Raw genomic sequence first — 17,450 nt, forward strand, 5'->3', positions numbered from 1 at the left:
TCCTGCCTAAGGCTTTGGGTGAATTTTCCTTGGCATCCATTTTGTTACTCTAACAGGTTACCAGTTATCTGTTGCCTATACGAAATTTGAAGTTATGCACATGTCATGTGGACTCCATGCCAAACTCGTAGTACTGCATGCGTTTTTGCAGTTAGGTCTAGAGTTACAGAATCGCATGTGGGAGTTACTTTAGTTAGCAGCTGTAGCTTTGGAACAAACATGTGCATGAGAGTGTGCTTAAGTGTTACCTGTCAAGACTGGGAGCACCAAGGCAACTTGTGCAGTAAAGGCATGGGCAGTATGAGCCCACAGATTTTACTAAGTGTGGCTGAGGTGATGCGTCTAGATTTCACTATGAAGAGAGCCAAATAAAAGGTTGCCTATCCATCATACCTATTCTGGAGCCTTTTCTTGAGCTTTTCTAAAACATTAAGCTCAGCGTGTACACTTTATCACAGCATAATTATTACATGTGATATAAAACATTGTATTGTGCAGTTTCTCCAACTCTTCGTGAAGGCATCTATCCATACATTAAACAGGAATAGGCTCAATGTTGACATATCTCCACAGTAGGATCTCCAGGACCTCGTACTGTCACAATGCATCACAGACATTATTTAAGTGAACTCCAGAAGTGAAGCTCTTCGTTAACATTGGCTAAAATTGTATTTTTATATAGCAAAGTGATCATGCATAAATCTGTATGTCATGACAGAACACTTTGTTTCTCACGGACTTTAGTTTACAATTGTTTTCACGATCAGGAAAATTGTGCAGTGTGCTAGTTGGTTCAACATACTTAACACTGTTGTGCGGAGTGACGAAGGGACAGGACTTGAGCGAGAAAACAATAGACACCTGAGCACAAACTATCAACTGGTGATTATCACAAGGCAATGATTCTGCTGAAAAGTAGGAACCAAAGGAAAAGACAAGTCGTGGAAGCATACAACCTCAAGGTGGACCCACAGGGCTCATGTGTCAGCCCGCCGTCTAAATCACTCAGCAATAAAGAGATTAGCATAATCACTGACAATAGAGGGTGTAGGTAGACCGGGAAGAGGACTCCTGTGCATGCGTGTAGGCTTTATGTACGCTTCACTTGCAGAAAAATAAACCAGTTCATAGTTTGCGCTCAGGTGTCATGTGTTGTTTTCTCGCTCAAATCCTGACCCTTTATCGCTCTGCGCAACAGTGTTAAGTTTTCAGGTTGTTCACTATGTGATGGAGGAAGGGTAAAATTGATGGGAAATCCCAATATTCTCGGGCATATCGCGAAAAATATGGCCCAGGTCAAGTGTCATTTTAGGCTTCACTGTCCCCTTATATAGGGCAAATAGTAATAGTTTGAATTCTATGGACGCTGGTTGCTTTTTCTGACTTAACCTAGGCAGTGCTCAGCTCTCAGTTGAAAGGAACAGGTAAACAGGACTTGCCACATAAGCAGAAGGTAGCACTCCAGACTTAAGCTTAATATACTGCGTGCTTCCACAGCCCTAGGGGGCTAGTCTGTAAGTGTTGACTAAGTGGACTGTCCATTCCAGTACACGCTGAATGAATAGAGCACGAGAGCCCATGGTGATGATTGCCACTTGCTCTACCAGCTTATAGCTCTACCTAATCAGTGTGTGCTGAAACAGTCCACTTAGTGGATTCTTACAGAATCCTTCCCTAGACTGATGTTTATGTTGGTAGGTTGCAAGTATTGCACTTTCTTTCCTTTGATGTGGGCAGTTCCCACATATGGATGCAATTTAGCATATTGTATTCATATTGCCTTTGATCTATAAATATCTAATTCATGCTTATAACCAGGCCTACAAGCTCTTGTCCTGCATATTTATATAGCCTTCTCATTGGAGAATGGAGTCATTTTCCATTATACCCTCAAGCACTTGAAGTAGACACTGCAATAACCCCAAGGGAGGGGGGACAGTAACGCAAAAACCTTACTGGGCTTGTGGTGCTGCTGAAGGATGCACACATACCATTTATGCTACAATTCCCAGCAGACATTCCGAAGTTTGTACGAGTTCGACTTTAGCTGGCTAAACTGAATGATTCATATTGAAGGCAATTCTTGCAACATTTGGTCAAACTGAATGAAACTGGACAGCACAATTAGCTGTGTTCATCTACCATTTATACGACTGCTGCCCCGAGCATTTTGCCTGTTACTTTGCCTTTCGTTTCTGTACTATCAAGTTCAAGTACACATGTACTTTATCACTGTACAAGTAGAATGGCTTCAAGGCTTTTCCTGGGCATTCAACAGTCACTATTTATTCCTATAAACCTTCCTGCATGTGAAGGCAAAAGAAACTTATTAATTCATGCTGGAAGTATAAAAAGACAGGTATTTGCACAGAAAATGTTTATTTTGAGCACCGAGGTTCTTGCTGATGTAGATATGGTGCTGGCTCCCTCCTTGCCCGAAGCATGTGCTTGCTGTACAAGCACCAGATGATGGCTTCCTAGGTCAAAAGATCAAAGTGAAATAAGAGGCATTTTGTTTTAGCCCCGGAAAGAAAAAGCAGGATTGAGACATTAACATGTATAAAAAATACTTGCCTAAAGAAAAATTAATACACAAGCAAATTCACTAAAGAGGTTCACTTTCAAGAGCGAAAGTATGGTTACGATGAAAATTACAAGGAAGCTTCACTGCTCATTGAGGTTTCGGTTCAGTAGTTGTTGAGCCACGAGGGTTAGCATGCTACATCTTGCATATTATGTTTTGTATAACAATATTGCACTTTGAACAATGTAGTGCCTATTTAAATGAACTGACAAGGAACGCTGAAACTCCAGGCTAGTTCGGTCTGCACAAGATATGATACAGACACTGTACTGCATTCATTTAGTGTTTTTGTCACTGATCTCGTGCACAAAGGTCATTCACACTTATCCTACATGAAATGCAGTTACTTCTTTGAAGCTTCATCTAGTCCTTGAATTTGCTGCATGCTTATGTCTAAGGGAGTTCGTTTGGTTCCTGTTAATGTAGTACATCTAAGCAACTGTTATCAAATGCCCATAGTGTTCCCTTGCATGTACAAAACATTTTTGGCCCTTTCAATGCACAATACTCATTACATTTGACACTTGGGACTCGTGCAAGGCGCCACTTAGTATTATATGCTTGTCCACATCTGATAATACTTTCATAGCTGGGTCATTCCCATGCCAAATGCCTTGGTTATTACTGTGACCATCTCACACTTTTCCTTTAGAATCTTCTTGTCCACTTTTAAGGAAGCACCCCACGACACAATGTCTCCATCCTAGTGGTGCTATGGAGTTAACTTATGTGCTAGTTGTAGCAGATGACGTCAAATGAAGGCCACTGAAGATAAAACTCTCTGCAACAATTCCTTTTACACAAAAAATGCAAACAATACAGAATAGTCAAAATGTAGTTATCTGGCAAGACTGGCTGCATCCATCATCTTTGTTTGGCACAATTCTGAGGTGGCTCCATGTTACAAGACGCTTGGCGATTATTGCCATGTGACTGTTTGGGACTCTATAAAACACAAGAATTGCCTTACTCCGGCCTTTCTCTTTGTGCAGCGGCCAAGGTTATTATTCGTCCAATCGCACCGTGTCCTGTTCGTGTGTCCATAGACTAAATTCTTCACCACATTGTTTTTGCGGTATTTCGTGAGTGACCCATGAACTCATCTTGGGATGGGACTTCTTATCTTTGGCGTTTGCTTCTATCTCTTGTCGTCAGCACCTCACACAACTGGATGATGCCACTGGCAATTCTCTTCCTAACCACGAAGAATGCATTCGTCTCGTCACCTCTTCCGATTACGTTCTTTGGCCACCTAGAGAAAAGATTATAGGTGTCAACTCCTGCAACATTGTGGATGGCGGCGTATTCATTCTACCCTATGACCATACCCTATCTCGAGCAATTCTGATTACCCCTGGCCTTATTCGCTTCTCTGAGGGGTCTGCATTGCTTACTGCAATAAACCAAATCGAACCCCAACTGTTGCCTCGTGGATCAACTGTCACTTGAGCTGTTGACACTCATGTCGTTGCAATTGTCACGAAGACAGCTCAGTGTGTTCTTGCGTCTGTTACCGTGCGCTGAACAAAATCGTGCGCAAAGATGTTCACCCCGTGTCACGGATGGATGATGCACTAGATTCACTCCACGGTGCTGAGTATTTTTCTAGCCTTGACTTTAGACCAGGCTACTGGCAAATACCGATGTCCAAATCCGACAAAGCAAAAACGACATTTGCTACCCCTGATGGGCTCTACGAGTTCAGTGCGATGCCTTTTGGACTCTGCAATGTGCCTGCCACATTCGAATGCATGATCGATAAGTCTTGTGCGGCTTGAAATGGAAGACCTGTCTGTGCTATCTCGACGACATTGTGTTTTCAACCATGTTCTCACAACATTTGCAACATCTTGATGAAGTCCTTGCCTGTCTTGCAAATGCTGGTTTGCAGCTCAACGCGCGCGCACGCACGCACGCACGCGCACACACACACACACACACACACACACACACACACACACACACACACACACACACACACACACACACACACAAATGCAGTTTGGCCAGCAAGGCCATCAAAGTTCTGGGGCACATAGTCTGCAAAGAAGGTATTCGTCCGGACCCCGAGAAGCTTACTGCCATCCTCGAATTTTGTGTCCACTGCGTCAAAAAGACATGCACAGTTTTCTTGGACTTGCTTCTTCCGGCACTTCATATGCAACTTCGCTACACTTACGTCCCCGCTCCATCAACTCCTCCCCAGTAATGCACCCTTTGTTTCGTCCGACGAATGTGAACATGCTTTCCTGCTTTTGCAACATGCCCTGACGTCAGACCCAGTACTGCGCCACTTTGATCCAACCGCGCCCACCATCTTTCACACCGACGCTAGCAGTCAGTCTCGGTGCCATTCTACTACAATGCGACAACACATTCCACAAACGAGTAATTGCTTAGGCTAGTCGTGCACTAACCAGTGCAGAAAATTACTACACCATAACCAAGCAGGAGTGCTTTGCTGTTGGGCCGTGCAAAAATTTCACCCATGTCTTCATGGCCGCCCTTTCACAGTTGTTACCGACCATAACACACTGTGCTGGCTTTCATCGCTAAAGAATTTATCAGGTCACCTGGGTTGCTGTGTGCTTCACCTACAGGAGTACGATTTCAATGTCACCTACAGGGCTGCAAAGAAGCATCAAGACACCAATGCTCTCTCTTGCTACCCTCTGCCGAATCATGACGATTCACCATAACCTCTCCGCGATTGTGTACGTCCTGAGTCCTCTTCATCGGCTTTACCCATTGTAGCCCTCGAATGGCTAAGACACAACAGCCCATCTGTCCTTGTGTCCCACTAACGCATCGACCCATACTGCTGAACTATTCTCCAACGCATGGAAGATTCTTCGTCACCTCCAAACGCCTTACTTCGTCGACAACTTAATCAATTCAAGCTGCACAATGGGGTTTTACATCGCAACATTTATCACATCGATGGCAACAAATGGTTCCCGGTCATACCATGTTCTCTGCAATGTGAGGTGCTTGAAGCCTTTCACGATCATGCGACGACTGGTCCTCTAGGCTACCACAAGACTTGCAACAGAATATGAAGTTGCTGCTCCTGGCCTGGCCCATCTTCAGCCATTGCGAAGTATGTTGCACCCTGCGTTCATTGTCAAAGCAAACCCAACAGCTCCTTCTGGCTCTTTACAACCTCTGCCTTGTCCCGCTTCGCCTTTTGAAGTAGTTGGAATAGACTTGTACGGTCCTCTTCCCATGACCTCACATGGAAATCGTTGGATTGCAACGGCCATAGACCATCCAACACGCTATGCGGAGACAGCATCTCTACCATCCTGGACTGCTGCTGAAGTCGCCGATTTCTTTCTACACAACATTATCTTACACCGCAGCGCTCCGCGCGTTCTCCTCAGTGACCGCAGCAGTCTTCCTCTCTTCTATCCTTACCGAAGTTCTGTGCGCCTCTAACACAATTCGCAAGACGACTTCCAGTTACCATCTGCAGACCAACAGCTTGATGATTGCGATGTACAGTCAGGTGCAATATGAATTGCAACACTGGTGCCCGTGGTCGAAGGGGTTCCAAGGCTGTACGGCTGTGCAGACACATGGTAAGTTCCAGACCGAAACACAGCTTCAATTAGTGGTGTCTATTAAACTGCTATTTCGAATGTCAGAGCTGCTGCGCAGCCGTGGAGCCCCTTCAACAACGAACAAGAGTGTTGCAAGTCATATTGCATGCGACTGTACATCTACCCTGGCCACACGAACGGGGATGCAATCCTGTCGTTCATGACATTCGCCTATAACATGGCTACGCAACGTACTACTGGATTTTAACATTTTTTCTTCATCTATGGCTGTTCACCAAGTTTCATTCTTGATGTATCATTCCTTTCGACTCCTGTAGCCCCATCAGTTCCTTTCTTGGAACAGTTTGTGTCTCGCCTCGCAGAGTGCAGACGCCTCGCCCCGCTTAACACCGACGTCTCCCAGGACGCTCGCAAGTTTCGTTACGACTCGACCCACTGTGCTGTAACTTTTTCTCCTGGTGACAAAGTTCTTTGGACTCCTGTGTGCGTTCCTGGCTTATGCAAAAAATTTTGCAACACTTCTTGCTTATGCAACACTTCTTGAATGCCCACACCACCATATCGTCGGGCAGCGAGCACAACCTGCGACACCCATGTGGCCACAGTGACGAGAGGCGGCCTGCGCAACTGGCCGGTTGGGGTCATCAGGTTGTCGCCGGCCATCCACTGATTATATTGTTCACGGACACGGTCTTTAACAGGCTTGTTGAGCACGACGTCCAGTGGCTGAAGTGTTGACGTCATGCCTCCCGGAATGACGGCGAGTTCCGTCCTCCCGTCGCGGAGTGCCAGCTTCAATCCTGCGGTCAAGTGCCCGCGAAAGGCATCCAAGACGAGCATGCTCGGACACCACAAGAGTGCCCCTGGTTGCCGATTCCAGACGGTCTTAATCCAATTGAGCATGAGGGCCTCGTCCATATAGCCCTTTTCATTCACGCGAACGACATCCCGTGGGAAAGCCTCTTTCGGCAGCGTCTTCCTCTTGAATATTATGTATAGGGGCAGCTTTCTGCCATCTGCAGTACACGCGAGCATCACCGTGAATGCTCGTTCCCCGTAGAAAGAAGCTCGACTTCTTTTGTGCCGCGTTCGCACACTGTGGTGAGCGACGGCATGTTGAACCACACCGGCATTTCATCAGCGTTGCCGATCTGTACCAACATGTAGCCATGCTGCTGCCGGAGACCGATAACATAGCGCTGGAATTCGACCAACTTGTCCTCGTATGCCTCTGGCTGCTTCTGCCAGATTGATTTGCGCTGTCGAAGTGTGAATCCCTTGCGTTGCATGAAGTGACGAACCCAATAAATGGAGCCCTTGAATTGTTCCTTGGGCAGTCCGGATTCTCGGGCGATCTCAATAGCGTTGATGCAGATGAGTTCTGCTGTGACTGGCAAAGATCTGGCACGATGCTCGCGGACAAAATCCGCCACCCTGTCTTTGAGCTCCGGGTGCACTGCGCCATAGAATAAAGAACTTCGTCAGAATAAAGAACCGCGCAGCGCCCGCGAGTTGGGCCGCGTCGGTCACCAAGGGGGCGATAACAATGTGGATGCCGAAAGGTCTGCGCTCCTACATGCTGCCAGACGACTATTCATGCTGTGCCAAGGGCCGGTATGCAAGTCAAGGGGTGAACTTTTACTAATATTTTTGGGAAAAAACCTCAACCTATATTCTGCACTATACGGTACTCGCACTGCTGGAGACATATGCCGTGGCCGAGAACCTACGGCTTCCCGACTACTCGGGTGCCACCACCTGTGCCACACGCAGTTGCACTGCGGCACCCTGCCTAGATGGAGTCCATAAGCCAGGAAAGCCACGCACAGCAATCTATGTCCGCAGCACCCTGGCGCGTGCTGTTCTACCTGTTGCTGACATCGCCGGTGGCCCCTTGGAGTCATGCGCCGTTGTGGTACGCCTTGGCAGCCAGGACACGGCTGTGGCGAGCATCTGCATCCGTCCAGGAATGCCGTGGGATCCCTCCAGCCTCATCCAGCTGGCTGTTCGCCTTGGTGGGCATGCAGTCCTGTGCAGTGACTTCAACGCACACCACACGGATTGGGGAAGCCGCAGCTGCACCCGCTGAGGCAAAGGCCTCACAGATGCCATCAGCTGAGCTGGCCTGCTGACCTTGGAACACCAGGGAGCCCACCTACGTCTACCGTAGAGCTCGCACGGCCATTGACCTCTCCCTCAACACTGAGCAGTGCTCCTACTCCTGGGCCACAACTTCGGACAAATGGGGGTCTGACCACTTCCCTATTGTGATCAGCCCCAGGTCTCGGAGAAGGCCTAGGTCAAGAACTTACGTCACAGACTGGTCCCTGTTCCGGAAGCACTGCAGCAAGTTGGACGATGGCCGTGACTTCCTGAGCGCCATCGTGGATTGTGCTCAGGCTGCCACCGTTCAGTGCTCTACCCAACCAGATACCCCCGCTCCGGACCTCCACCTGCTCAACATTCGTGCCTCCAGGCGCCGTATGGAGCGTGGAGAAATCCGGACGGGCAAGGCAGAGCATTGGACCGAGTACAGACGTGCAGATGCCCGCTGCAGGCGCCAAGCCCGGCGCAGGAGGAGCCTCTGCTCTGCCATCGAGGGCAGGTCCAGGGGACCCCTGGCTTGGAGACTGCTCAAATCCCTCACCAGCAGGAGAGGAAGCCTACAACCTGTCCTCGCCGTGGCCATCACGCTGAGCATCAGCGAAGAGGCCCTTGCGGAGCTCCTCGCCAACCAGTTTGCGCTGGCTGTACCACGCACTGCAGCCATCCTCCATCCTGAAGGTAGGGCAGCCTTCCGTCAGCCTGCCTAGCTGCCTGCACAACCACCACACAGGGTCTTCGCTTCTGTAAATGGCCTGTCATCCAGTCTTGGGAGCCTGGCCTCACAGTTCATTGGCCCAGAAAGCAGTCCGAGCGCTTTTTCGCTACCTGAGGGCAACAGACTTGAGTGCCCGACTACCCAATGGGCATTGAAACTCCCTCGGACGTCCGGATAATATCCCGACGTCCAAGTCCTACAGCAGTCGTCCTGGGGACATCCAGGGGATATCATTATCGGACTAATTTTAACATCCACTTCTTATCCTCCTGCGGACATCCTTAGGTCATTCGTGCTGGACATTTCGCCAATCTCCTGAGCATGACTTTGTTCGGATTTGAGTGATGAACTGCTCCCTTGCTGAGCATTTCTGCGCTTGCAAATACCAACGTAGAACTGACCTCGAGTTCATTCAAGCTATAGCCACAGCTAACTTTGTTCAATAGAGGCATCAACGTTTGTCGGCGAAATATCAACGAGTCTTCAAACATGCAGCATAAAATAAACCACATTCGATCTAATTCTACTCGCCCATGGGATTTTCTTCTTCTGGTGGAGAGCGTACACGTACCCACGGAGGCAGGTTAGTGGACTGGTTCTAATTATAAAGCACAGCGTGATCGTAAAAGGTACGTGCATGCACATGTGACCGCCTCATTATTATTACTTGCAGAGCCACAGAATGATTTCTGTGCTTACAGTGCTCACGCGTTATCACGCATATCCTTTGTGAGCCATCACGCTCGCCAGACATCGATGTGACCAGAGATCAACTGCGCCATTGTATAGTTGACGTCCATTCACGACGCTTTTCAAATAATAATTAACAGCAGCCACACATTTGGAAACTTCATAAATATTTCGATCATCTCTAAAGATGCAGAAAACGCGCCGCAAGCATACCCATTATGCTACCAGCGCAATCTTTTCTGAAGCTTAGCATACCCCGCATTTTTTTTTTGCGGGAGGCTATTTCTTTTTATAGTGCGGGTTCTTTCCGGTAATATTTTTGGAAGTGTGCATCGGCAGAATTTCAATGGTGGCATTAACCCTTTCGTGTTTACATTGATGTTGTGACAGTTAACAACACAATAATTTCCAGTCATCCGAAGAGGCGCCGTCGGAAACAAGAGACGTTTCGCGCGCAGCGCGAGCCAAGCGCGGGCGCGACCTTGACGGGGAGCGGCGAAAACGTACACCTGTGGGAGGTGAAATCATTCCGCCGGCAGAGAAGCGAGCACCATGCGAGCGCTGGCCTCTAGGATGAAACTTGGCCTGCGAAAAAGGCGCGAAGGCGAGCGTTTCGCGCGCTTATTGTGAGTGCAGAGGCGCCATTTTCAGTTGTCACTACGGCTGTGCAAGGTGGTCAAGACTGTTGTTTGTTTCTCCTGAGCTCCTGGCCGGGTTGGCCCCGCAGTAAAGGTAAGATGAAGCGTGCCTGGACTTTATACTATACCATGTGTTGTCGGTATGGTCTACAGGCCACATATGCACAGTAGTTCGCGTGAGCGCCTTTCTTTTAGTCGCATATGTGCAAGGAGGTGCTGCTGTACGCGATTGCTTGCGGTCGCATATGTCGCTGGCAGCTGCTACTCACTGTTAATACGGTGTAGTGCACGTAAAGTATGCAGAAAGCTCGCAAGAGATTTGCTGAAGAGAAAGCGGCACGGGAGACGAAAAAATCCCTTCAACTTCTCCATTCTGCATGCACCGGGCAGGAGTGTTCTTCGACCAGTCCATCTGTTGTTTCGCAGTCCTTGTGCAAACGGTTGGAAACCGTACCTCGTGTTAACGTGAACGAAATTGTTCAGGAACCCGAGTCGTCAGAATATGACACACTTTCAGAAGACGCCACGTTCCGTGACCGCGATTACTCCAGGCGATTGAGATTTGGTGCGGATGGCATTCCACTTCGTCAGTCCAGTCCTATAGCTTCATCGGGTTCTGATGTGGTAATTCCACAAATACGTTTTCGAGATTCCCTGCGTCTATGGGCAATTGAAAACAACATTAAAAGCAAGGCCATTACTGACCTACTGAAGCTTCTGAAGTCCCAAGACCTTTCTAAATTGGACCTTCCCGGTGACGCGGGTACCCTCTTGAGAACACCTTGTACGCAAGGTAAATACCCGGTAACTGCTCTGAAGCCAGGTGAATATTGTCATTATGGTCTTGCTGCAGGATTGCGGTACTCTCTGAGAGCCGTGAAACAGCCCCCACGCATTCTTAAACTCACATTGAATGTGGATGGATTACCGCTTGCAAAGAGTTCCAAAATGCAACAGTGACCAATTCAGTGCCAGGTCTGCAACTGCGGCGCTGTTACCTCACCATTTGTAATTGGTTCTTATGCAGGGCCTTCAAAGCCACTGTCTTCAAATGACTTCCTCAGACCTTTCGTTGACGAAATGCAGCATCTGTTGACACATGGGCTTGTTGTCGATAACCAAAAGATTGAACTGAGACTGAAGGCACTAGTGTGTGATGCCCCTGCACGGTCCTACATAATGATGTCGAAAGGTCATAGTGGCTACAACGGGTGCCCAAAGTGCACTGTTGAAGGCTCTTATGTGGCAGGCAAGGTTGTGTTTCTTGATTCAGATAGCCCTCTGCGCACTGATGAAAGCTTCAGGGAACAGCATGATCCCGAACATCACAGAGGAACCTCTATTCTCCCCGAGTTGCCCTTTGATACAGTACGTGATGTTCCTCTTGACTATATGCATGTTGTCCTTCTCGGTGTTGTGAGAAAGCTCCTTTCCATATGGGTATCAGGACCTTTGAATGTTCGGTTCGGTCCACTTTCTCATCTCAAGTTCAATTAACTAAGCAGTACTTTGCGTCGACATATCCCACGTGAATTTTCCCGGAAGCCACGGGGACTTGATGAGCTAGATCGTTGGAAGGCGGTTGAATTCCGGCTTCTTTTGTTCTACACAGGGCCAGTATTGCTCATACTCATTCTTCCAGATTACCTCTATGAAAATTTTTTGGTTCTTCATGCCGCACTTTCAATTCTAGCCAGCAAGCAGTTATGTGCTCGTTATGCTGACTATGCAAAAGATCTTCTCAAGCATTTTGTAAATACATTTGCTAATTTCTATGGAAAAGACCATGTGTCTTTCAATGTTCACTGCCTGTTACACCTGCCTGACGATGTAAAGTATCATGGGGCACTGGATTGCTTCAGTGCATTCCCTTTTGAAAACAACATGCGACACCTGAAAAAGCAGCTTCGCAAGCATAGAAAACCCTTGCAGCAACTTGGAAAGCGGCTATCTGAAGCACGGTCAAGCAGTGTCGGAGAGCTTCGTGAGGAAGCCAGTGTTGTAACACCCGGTTGCCGTCATTAAAATGGTCCACTTCCTTCCAAGTGCTGTGTGCCGTGCTTTCAAAGTGTGAAATGCTCAAGTTTCACCCTGAGCTTGGACAGGCAAGACAACTGCTGTATGCTGGATGAGCACATTATTATTATACGAAACATTGCCTGCTTAAAGTCAACTAAGGAGCTCTGTATCATTAGTCAAGAGTTTCGTCGAAAGGAAGACCTTTACACAGTGCCTTTTCAGTCTTCGAGACTGGGCATATACATTGTTTCAGATCTTTCGGAACTGAAAGTGTGGCCTCTGCATAATGCTCGAAAAATGATCAGGCTCCCATGGAAGAAGCAGTTTGTGGTCGTCCCAGAGCTGCATTCAATCTAACTTGTGCTGTTTGGAAAAATCTCTTTTTCGGAATTGAGGCATTATTTGTGTTGCTGTATAATAGAAACTTTGTTCCATTGTTCCCCCACGAGCCTTGGGCTATACCGAACTTCAGCATATGCCAACAAATTGTATAACACTTTTAGCAGTTGCCTTTACGCATGCTAACAATGCCAAGCTGTACTTTGGTAAGTATGATTGTTTCCCTTATGCAATGAAGTCCTTGCAATTTGTTTATCGCAATTATTTTTTTGGGAGATACCTATTAGTTGCCTTGGAGCTTTTTAAAACTTGAAGGGGCCCTGTAGTAGCGTTGCCGTGAACCACTTTTTATCGAAGGGGAGAAATGTATTTGAAGTGAAAATGGCTATTCCAGAAATACTTTGCCGCAAAAAGTACTTCAATGGGTTCAGCAGAAGCGGAGTTATTGGAAATCAAACACGACCTCCGCTGTGCACCCGTTTCTTCTTCAATCCTTTGCACTGCGAAGTTACGGCGCAGTGAGGCGTGCCCACGACGCTCGACCTTCTAAATCTCACTGTGGCACGCAGTTTAAATTTCATTTTGGATGTTTTGGATGTCATTTTAGTTGTTTTTTCATCCACTTTCGATTCCATTAATTTATAATTTTTTTAATTTCAGTTAGTCAGTACAAGTAATTTCACCCATGTTGTCTTTGGTGTCATTGTTAGTTTCTTAAATGATATTATTAATAAAAATAGCTTTTTCTTGTCATACCCAACCACAAATGCACATTTCTTATGTACCATATGTGGTTAAATAAAATCAAACTCATAGTGACTCACGCTACGAGGGACAATGTAACGGAGAGGTCCGAATGAATTACAGCCACTTGGGGTTCTTTAACATGCACTGACATTACAATAGATGAGCCTTTTGCCTCCATTGAAATGCGAATGGCACAGCAGGAATCGAACCCGCATTTTCTGGGTCAGCAGCCGAGCGCCAATACCACTGAACCACTGCTGCGGGCTAGAATACTTGTGACTTTAAAATTCCTTTTCTGGTGTATTGGCTGGAGTAGTGCCTTCATAGACTGCAGTTGATCATTTGATATTGTAACATTATTTGTGCACAATTTTGTGCTTAAATTCATTGTTTTCACAGTTTTCTTCTCCTTTGAATGACTGATTGCTGATATTTATGTCACTTTTCAGATTCTGAGTGACAAAAGGGTGTGAAATAGAAGGCATCAAGGCATCAGTGGGCATTTTGTCTTCACTGAGTACTTCATTGAGTGAAGGGCTGCCAGTCCACTGCAGTCTTTCTTTCTCGCAAGTCATGGCTGCATGCTTCTGAACGGCCTTTTTTGTGTGTATCGATCTTAATAGATTTGCTGCTGACATGACTCCTTTCTTGTAGTTCTCTCACTATATTTCTATTATTTTGTAATCGATTCCATTGCAGTATTTTTGTCAGTCTTATGCGGCTACTTCCGTTGCAGTTTGTGTTACCACTAAAGAAAGCTGAACTAGCTGGTAAATGTTCACACTTTTGCATACAGCACAACATGCATAAATGCACAGTACCACTTGTGTGTACTTCCTGTTGTCCATTGTCATGTTACGTGGTATTGTAGGAACCATGCTAAAGTGTAAGCTTACTACTATCTTTCACAATTCAAGTGATGGCTAAGTTCTAGTGTGTTGCAAGGTGAGGCTACGAAACAGTTTGTTTACATTTTATTATACCTCTTTTGTGTTACGATGTGGCCGTGAGTCGGAAAGGCTGCACTATATTGAGCAGTACTGCATGAGGACTCCAGTTTCAGTATGTATCAACCGTTCCGTTCATTGCTATTTACTTCTTTTCCTCAGGAAGAGGTGGCAGGGCTACTAGCATGTAGCAAGTCAATGCTACACATATTTCACATTTAACCATTCTGTGTCACTTCCAGTTTTATGTTTATTTGTTACAAACAATAATTTCCTTGATAGTTATTTTACTGTGAAGTATTTATCATTTATGCTGGTCTTTGCTGGCAGCAAAAAGTCTGCTCTCTTCTAGTCGTTTTACTTTTATGCGTAGCGTTGTATTTGTTTTCTTGCTGTCAGCCCAGAGTTTTTATCTAGTGCATAGCGAGAATCACTGTTTCAGTTCTCATTTGCATTTTGTTTTACTGTGACTTACTTTTTCGAGAAGAAACTGTATTTTATTTGTAGTGCATTGCAAGTTTGTCGCATTTCAGCTACTGTTTGCATAGTTTTGTTCATATGCATGTGTAAACCAAGGAGGGATCATTTGCCGTTTCCAAGGTATTGCTAGAATATGAAAAAAAAGGCACAGTCCAGATAATTTATGTCTCAGCTGTGTGATATTTTAGGTGTGAGGATTGCTAGTACCTTTATGTTCCTTGTATACTCATTACTGAATGTAGTGAAACGCGATAGCGTACTGATCGCCAGCTTTTTTTTCGGGGATACGAGCCTCACCTCAAGACTCATCCACGCTAATGAAACAGTGAATACCTGCGCTCTGTTCATATCTCGTATACCATGTGGCATTCTGAGCTTTTTTCTCATGCTCCCTGATGTTAAGGTGAAGAATAATCGTACTATAGTGAAAGAAGTGTACCATGCTTTTGAAGTACCCTGAGTGCTACACCTGGCCCTGCCCACCTTGATGTTTCTAAAAATATACTACCGATAGTGGTGCTTAGTAAACACTCTTATAGCACTTGGGGGCTGGAAATTTTAATGTACTGCTGTAAAAGCTGTCACCTGCAGACTTTGTCTTAGTTTGTGCTAATAAGTTGTTGGCTTTTATTATTATGCAGGACTGTCACATATTATTTCTCTGAATGTTACAGGTTTGCAGTATATCAATGGTCTCGTGACCAGTTCTGTGTTTGAGTACTTGTAACACTTGCATCACTATACCGGCTCTCCATGTATTAAATCGAGTTTTTGTAATGGAAATGAATAAAAATTTTTGTGAAAGTGATTGTCCATTTTATGTAAACTTAGCTTGCTTTGGAATCTTTCTTCCATGGGTGCAAGTTGTATTTTCAGTGGTGCATGTCAGTATACTGCATCATCTTTGCAGCACAGATTCTACACAAAGCCAATGTTTACGCTAACTGTGCTATTCAGCCCATTTAAATAAAAATGAACATCCTGCAGACATCCCTTAATGGTCCACAGTTCGTCGTACGGATGTCTGACGGACGTTTAGCAATGAAAACCTAAACAAATTCTTGCGTCCGAGGAACATCCGTATATCCGTTCTAGACATCCACGGGACACCCCTCGGACTGCCAATTAGTATGCGCCTGCTAGTCCTGTGGATGTCCGCCGTACGCCCTTAGGCGATCTGCGGACGTCCTATGGATGACCAAGATATCCAGAAGTGGTAGTCCAGTAGACGTCCAGAGGAGTTCGAATGCCCATTGGGTATAGACATCCTACACTTAAGTTCTCTCTCTTCCTCTTTCACTCCCCATTCCCCTCCCCACGTGTAGGGTAGCAAACTGGACTCAGCCTGGTTAACCTCCCTGCCTTTCCGTCTTCCCTTCTCTCTCACCACCCAGGGTGGCCATCGAGCCAGGTTATGGCTATCTACCAGGACCCGCTGACGCTGCACGAGCTCCAAGCATCGCAGTGCACCAGGAGCCCAGTGCACCAGGAACCCAAATGCTTCGCAACCTGGCCGCCAGCGAGCAGCTGCACCTGCTTGACTGCTTAAACATCTGGCAGTCAGGGCAGGAGCCGGAGTCATGGCGCACAGCCTACGTGGCCCCCATCCTGAAGGCCGGCTGAAAAACGTGAGCTCCTATCGGCCAGTCTCACTCACCTCTGCTGCTTGCAAGCTGATGGAGGCCATTGCTTTCTGGCCGATGAGCAGATAGGCTTCCGGCGGAGCTGATGCAGTGCGGACTCCATCGTGGACGTGGTCTCCACGCTGGAAGAGGCCAAGGCCTGCGGTGACGCTGTGCTCCTGGTGCTTATCGGCACGAAGGGGGCCTTTGACGGCCTGCCCTATCCAGTCGTTCAGCAGGCCCTGGACCTATTTGGTAGAGGGCGTCCCACAAGGATCAGTGGTGAGCCCTTTCCTGTTCAACCTGGCCCGACTGCCTGCTGTCCTGCAGACTGACCCCCACAACCACGTGAATACCTCCATCAACGCGGACCACATCGCCCTATGTGTGCGAAATCCACCACACAGCCACAGCAGTGCACGCTCGGCTCTGCAAAGAGCCCTCGACACCGCCGCTGCTTACCTGAGCTGCATTGGCCTTGCCATCTCGGCAAGGAAGACGGAGGCCATGCTGCTCCACCCAAGAGCAACCGCCCGCTGCACAGCTGCAACTGGAAGGCGACCTTGAAGCCCGGCAGTAACGTACCCGGGGCTACACGTTCATCACCGGCTGACCTGGCTGCCTGCTGTCAAGACCCTGCATGTCCAGGTCCTCCGGGTCCACAAGGCAGTCTCCCAGCTTGTTGCCCGAGGACAGAGCTGCACCACTAGGTGGGCTCTGCAGCTGTACCATGCAGTAGCCACCTCACGCCTGCGGTACGTCCTCCCACTCGTGGCACTACCACGTGCCCGTCTCAAGAAGCTGGAGCTGCAGCATAGGGCCGAGATTAGGTTCTGCCTGGGCGCTCCCTGCAGCTCTGAAATCGCTGCAACCTTGGCCGAGGCAGGAGCATGGTCCCCATCACTCCTGTCACAGCCCACATTCTACAATCAGCCACAGCTGTGCACATCGCTGAATGACACTGCGTTCAGGATATCGGTCACATACCGACCGCACACAC

General features: G+C 47.3%; 1 long non-coding RNA gene across 1 annotated transcript; it reads right to left on the reverse strand.

The window, feature by feature from the left end:
• Positions 1 to 3,470: 3,470 nt before the first annotated feature.
• LOC139047305 (uncharacterized) lies at positions 3,471 to 17,441 on the reverse strand. Its single transcript, XR_011507082.1, has 3 exons — positions 16,913 to 17,441; positions 16,486 to 16,781; positions 3,471 to 3,836 (listed from the first exon to the last, which is right to left on the reverse strand). It is a non-coding gene; the product is annotated as an uncharacterized lncRNA (long non-coding RNA).
• Between the last annotated feature and the right edge of the window lie 9 nt (positions 17,442 to 17,450).

This window comes from Dermacentor albipictus, chromosome 7, assembly GCF_038994185.2.
Source record: "Dermacentor albipictus isolate Rhodes 1998 colony chromosome 7, USDA_Dalb.pri_finalv2, whole genome shotgun sequence".
In the NCBI taxonomy this organism is placed as follows: Eukaryota; Metazoa; Arthropoda; class Arachnida; order Ixodida; family Ixodidae; genus Dermacentor; species Dermacentor albipictus.